This window comes from Delphinapterus leucas, chromosome 3 (genome assembly GCF_059928025.1).
Source record: "Delphinapterus leucas isolate spDelLeu-1000000601 "Yukka" chromosome 3, BTC_Dleu_Yukka2, whole genome shotgun sequence".
Classification (NCBI taxonomy): domain Eukaryota; kingdom Metazoa; phylum Chordata; class Mammalia; order Artiodactyla; family Monodontidae; genus Delphinapterus; species Delphinapterus leucas.
In genome coordinates this window covers 113,734,100-113,740,107 of record NC_143131.1, presented here as the reverse complement: position 1 = coordinate 113,740,107, position 6,008 = coordinate 113,734,100, and positions in this window count along the sequence as shown.

The window sequence follows — 6,008 nt, the reverse complement described above, 5'->3', positions numbered from 1 at the left end:
GAGCCTGTGCTCCTCAATGGGAGAGGCCGCAACAGTGAGAGGCCCGCGCACCGCAATGAAGAGTGGCCCCGGCTTGCCGCAACTGAAGAAAGCCCTTGCACAGAAACGAAGACCCAACACAGCCAAAAATAAATATTAATTAATTAATTAATTTTAAAAAATGGTCCACATCAAAAAAATCTTTTAAAAAAATTAAAAAAAAAAAAACCAAAATAAACATCTAGAAACAAGTGCTTACTGAGGCCCAAGGCAGCTCTGGGCTGGGTCCCATGGGGCACACAAACTGAATTAGATCCTCTGCCTGGCTCAGGAATCCCAGAGTCCCCACCCTGACCACGGGACTCGGGCAGAGCCTACCTGCTTCAGCCAAGGTGTTCAGGCTGCGGGCCCAGAGCTCAGGGGGCTCCCTGGTGGGTCCGGCCCTCTGCCTGGACAGCTCTTCCCTGCCACACACACAGCTGCCCACTGTGGCTGTGTCGCCTGGCACAGGGGCCGGCTGCGCCATAAGCAGGAGTACCCGCTGCACCTGTAAGGGTCCAGCTGTGCTCTGTTGGATTGAGGTTTGCATTCATACTTTTAAAGCACAGTCAGTTTCTAGTCTAAAGCCTTTCTCAGAATAGGTGAACTGTCCTCCTGCACCTGGTTTTGTAAGAGGCAGGCAGCCAGGGGCAGGACAGGAGAGCTGGGCCTGGTCACTCGAGGATCTCAGGGCACAGAGGTATACAGACCGTGCAAGGGTCTCTGCTTGGGCCTTTGTCAGTGTGGCCGCCGACAGCCATCCTGGAGCTCGCTTCCGTGGAGCTCGGGGAACCAGGATAAGCTAGGTAAGGATGTTGCTCAGCCCTGCCTTGTGGAGACCATCTGGCAACTGACAGCCCACCTCCCAATCCTGGACCACTGTTTCCTTACTATGTGATCTGAGGCATGTCACTTACCCTCTCTGTGCCTCAGCTGCCTCGCCTGATAGCCCCACCTCAAGATGTTGTCTGAGGATTAAAATAAGGAACGTCGAGAGCCCAGGAGGTCCTGGCTCTCAGTAGTGTTAGCTGTTATTACTCCAGTACTTCTCAGGGGGCAAAATGCCAGTGGAGAATGTCATGGGCCCCCCAAGCAGCACTGCTTATCTGCCCCCACTCCAGGCACACTCAGGAACCAATAGAGACAACCATGAATGTGTCTCGCTTATTGGTGGGGCAGCTCTGGGAGGAAAACATTTCATTCAAATTTTATGGACACTTTATTTGAGACTTGAGCCAGGCAGACCATCCCTCAAGTCTATTCTAAAATCTAAGGCAAGTAAGACAGTAGGGAATGTGGAGTATAATGCATGTGACAACTAGTATTCATTCAGAACCAAGTCCAGGAGCCGGGGGAACTGTTCTTGGGGCCCCGTGCGCTCACAGTACCCAGGCTCCCTGTGTTTGATCGACTCCTGGGATTCACCATGACAGGGGCTGGATGGACTCTTCCCCGCGATATGCTGTGATCGTGAGTCCAATGCTCTACCCGCTCTGCGCCTGCCTCTGGGAAGAAAGGAGTCCCCTCCACAAAGCCCCAAACAGAGAGGCTCAGCCAGGGCAGGGTCACTTCTGGGAACCACCCCATGGCCACCGGCGAGCCCGCCTCCCCAGGATGTACTTCCTCACATCCCCAGCGCCCTGGCAGGAGCTCTGCCCCTGCTCTGCCCTCCTTCTTCCCCTTGGACTGCTGCAGCCCACCCCACAGGCCAGCCCGACCAGCTCGTGCGTGGGAGAATTCATACATCTCCCCCAGCGATGACCCCCCAACCTGAGCTCCCACACCCCCCTCCCCAGGGCAGATCCACACGTCCATCCCGGAGGTCGCCCCCAGCAGGTGGGCCACGGCCCCTCCCAGCACAGCCAGCACAGTGCCCAGGAGCGGGCACGACTCAGCACGGCCGGCCAGGCCACCGAACCGTCCCAGAGCCCACACCTTGTAATTAGTCCGTGGGCCTGGGCCAGGGACAAAGGACTGGAAAAGCCAGCAAATGGGATACATGCATTAAAACTGGGTCTCCGTGCCAAGTGTACAACTTAATTACATAGCCCAGATACTCTCTTCTCTTGTGAACTCTCATGTCAGCCTGTGACTACACAAAAGAGGGATTAAAGACTGCCTGACACAGGCCAGCGAGGCCAAGTCTGCGTCCTGAAAGTGGAGGCCGCCACAAGCCACACCCAGGGCCGGGAGGAGCGCTCCTCCAGAGGCCCCCCGCGAGAAGAGGTGGCCAGGTACTCGGCAGCCAGGACCTGCGAGAAATTCTGAGTCTACTGCACAGCGCCTTGCAACGAGGAAGGCCATCTAGTACCAAGAAGAAGCCGGACCTCCAGACGGTCCCAGCACCTGCCATCCTCTTGCCTACTCAAGCCATCTTACACGGTGGCCACCGTCCCAGGAGGCAGTCACACACCTCACGTTACCATCTTCTCTGCAGCAAAGGCCCGCTCACCTGGGCAGAGCAAGCCACCTGGCTGAGATGGCGGAGGCAGAGCCAGGAGTGGTGAACCAAAGGGGTCTCATCTGTGCCTCTGCCTGAGACCACGACCTGATGGGGGTGCCTCTCACCCTAGAGCCAATCATCCCCACCCCCGCCCCTGTCATGGCCCTCCCAAACCACATCTGGAAAAACCCATGATCACCTCCTAAAGATACCGGGCAGCGAGCCTCAGAGAATCCCAGGGCAAGCCCCAGAACTGCTTCTGCTAAGGTGTGCGCCGGCCCCGGGGAAGGGGAGCTGGCAAAGGCTATTGTTACTATGGACCAGGTATTCTGTTTGGGCAATTTCAGCCCAATGTTCTAGAATGCCCCCCAATCCCAGCCCACGTGTGTAGAGGGAAAGACAGGGGTCCCGGCTTCCCAGGATCTGGCCTACTTTGGGAGTTAAGATTGCAAGAGAGAAGAGATATGGGAACATATGATTCACTTTGTTATAAAGCAGAAACTAACACACCATTGTAAAGCAATTATACCCCAATAAAGATGTTCAAAAACAAAAAAAAAGATTCATGGCCAAGATTCACAACACTAGAAGCACAGTTTCTCCGACTGAAATGGGTGGTTCCAAAGCCGTGGGCTAGCAGAAGGGAGGGAGCAGAACAGGACGAGTCAAGGAAGGGTCTGCCAGGGGGAAGGGTCTCCCAGCTTTGCCCCTGCCCTACCATGAAGAAGCAGATTAGGCCGGGAAGATGCAGGGTCTGACACACATCCCATCCACCCTGTCCTGCAGCCCCTACAAACCTGGTGGGCCTGCACACCCACCGGCCTCAAGGATGGAGAGCAGCACAGCCTAGACTGCAGACTTGAGCAAGGGGCCTCTGGACCAGTGGCAGGGGAGCACCCCCATGTTGAGGGGGCCAAGACCCCTCAGCCCCTAAGCCCTACTTGAGGCCCTCGCCATGCCGCCTTTGATGTACCCGCCAACACAGCAGCCCTGAGACCCTCTGCATTCCTGGCCCTGCTGAGGTCCCAGCACTGCACCTGTACCGTCTGTCCCGGTAGTCAGTGCCTGGTAGGTGCCCCCAGCCAGACCCCCTCAGGCTGTGATGGGCACACCAAGCCCAAGGGGCAGGGACTCGCCAGGACTACACAGCCAGCACTTCTCACTGCCCTAGCGTCTACACAGCTAGCCCTGCTGGTGGATACCACAGCAGGGAGGGGAGCTCTGGGCTGGCAACCTGTTGCCTGGGGTCCAGGCCACGCTGAGAGCCAAGGAAACACCAGAAACACCAAATTAGCTCCATCCGTTGGAGAGCATGGCAAAGCATCATTCCACCTGTTGTAACAACAGCAATAAAATAACGTCCTCAGGGCCTCAGTTTCCTCACCTGTGAAATGGTCACAGCTATAACCCCCACCTCAAAGGGAAAGGAAGAGACAGTGCAGGGGAGTGAGAGCACACTGCTCAGAATACACGTGCGGCTCTCCCTCTGGGGCTCCTTCTTATTAGTAGGCTCTGATTCTCATGGATGTGTGTCCAGCCTGTGGCTAAGATTAAGTACCCAAATTTGGGAACTTACTGTTTCTGTAGATTTAGAGCAGAGTTAAGGAAGTTCCTATAACATCCCTTTCATCACTGGCTTTCCAATTTGCTTTCCTGGGTGGCAAGGAAAAGGTAGAGCATTAGAGGAGTAGGGATAGTGGGAGGCTTGGTCACTCCTGGGAAGGGCGGAGCACCGGGGAAAACAGCCCTGAAGCTGCACTTCCGGGTGTGGGGTAGCTTCCACCTCACCAGCAGACGGGCAAGCAGCCCTATGATAAGGAGCCTGGTCTAGGCTCAGACCACCTGGCTTCAAATTTCAGTCCCACAGCTTCCCTGCTACAAGTTACCAAACCTCCCTGCCTCAATGTTCACATCTCTAAAATGGGAATCACAATAGCACCTGCCTCTCTGAGTTGTATGTGTGTAAAGGGAGAGTGTGTAAAGGCTGTGGCATAGAGCCTGGCTCATGCCCAGCCCAGTGCATGCTGGCTGTCACATAGCCTCCCTATCCCAGCATCCCTACTCTACCCACAGAAGGGCCTGTGCTGGGACAGCCAGCCTTCACGGGGTGGCCACAGGGAGGCTGGCACTCTGCAGTCCTCTTTCCACCCCACCCCTGGGCCTAGGGGCGTAGCCCCACTGTCAGGTGGGGTTGAAGGTGCTGTCTCCACTCTTCACTACCCCACCCCCAATCCTAACCAATCCCCGCACACGGCTCTTTTGAGGGTTAGGACGGGCAGAGGCAGGGAAGTCAGAGAAAACAGAGACGAAACCCAGTCACATGTGAGAGTCCTAGAATTGTCCCTGTCCAAATGGTAGCAGGTCCAGGGTTCTGGGGGACTTCAACAGAGGGGGCCAAGGCCGGTGGGAAAAGAATCCACAGTCCCAAGGTGGGGTTGTCCCGAGTTAGAGCAGCACCCAAGCATATCCCTGAGTCCCTCTGCCCAGCCAGGAAGCAGCTGTCCTAAAGGAAAGGTCCTGAGTTTCCCAGCTGAAGACTCCACCCTAAACAGACCCCAGAAACAGTTCTACCCCAGGCCTCAGTTTCCTCATCTACAAAATGGGGCTACAGCCACTCTTTATCCCCTCCCCCAGGGCAGTAGATCATATCAAAGGAGGTGACAAGTAGCAAAGACCTTGAGACCCACCCGGTCAGCATCCCGACTACAGGGCCATTTCTCTGCAGCCACTGGTGGCCTGGGCACCAGCTGAGGCCAGGTCCCCTGAGCAGAGCTGCAGGAGTGAAGGCTCCAGTCCTGCCCCAGCTCTTCAAGCAGCGCAGAATGGACGCAGGAGCCCAGCAGAGAAACTGGGGAGAGAAGAAGAGTGACCAGCCATTCAGAGCCAAGGCTCAGCAAGCACTGGGAATGATCGTGAGGCCACAGCCATGCTCAGAAACAGCCCTCAGGCCCCACTGGCCAGCCTCTTGAGGATGGCTCTGGACCATGTGGTCCCTCCACCTGATGGGCCAAGAGCAAACGTGAGACACACTTCTAAAGTGAATTCAAAGAAAATTCTAATCTGTTTCCACTCTGAAGACCATCTTTTAAGAGGATGTCCATGCTATGTGGTCCTCGCCAAATTGCTGACATCAACATCATCGCTGGGCCACAACTATTTATTAAGTGCTCACTATGTGCCAGGAGCACATCATCTCATTTAGCTAGCACAAGAAGGCAGGTATTAGTATTACCCTCATTTTACAAAGAAAGAAGACAAGGCTCAGAGAGGTGAAGTGAATTACCCTGAGTCACACAGCCAAGAAGTGGCAACACCCTGACTCCAGAGTCTGTACCAAGGCCACCAAGGCCACCTGGACCACCTAGGCCAGCCCTTCCCTCACTGTAGCCATGAGGCCCAGAAGGGCAAGGGGCCCTCAGCAGGTGAGTGGGCGAGACAGACAGTAGGTTAGCATGAGCTGAGATCCAAGCACAAGCCTTAAAACTAAACAGATTGAGACCTAAATTTTAAGTCCGCCACCTACTAGCTCTCCGTTTCCTCCCCTCTA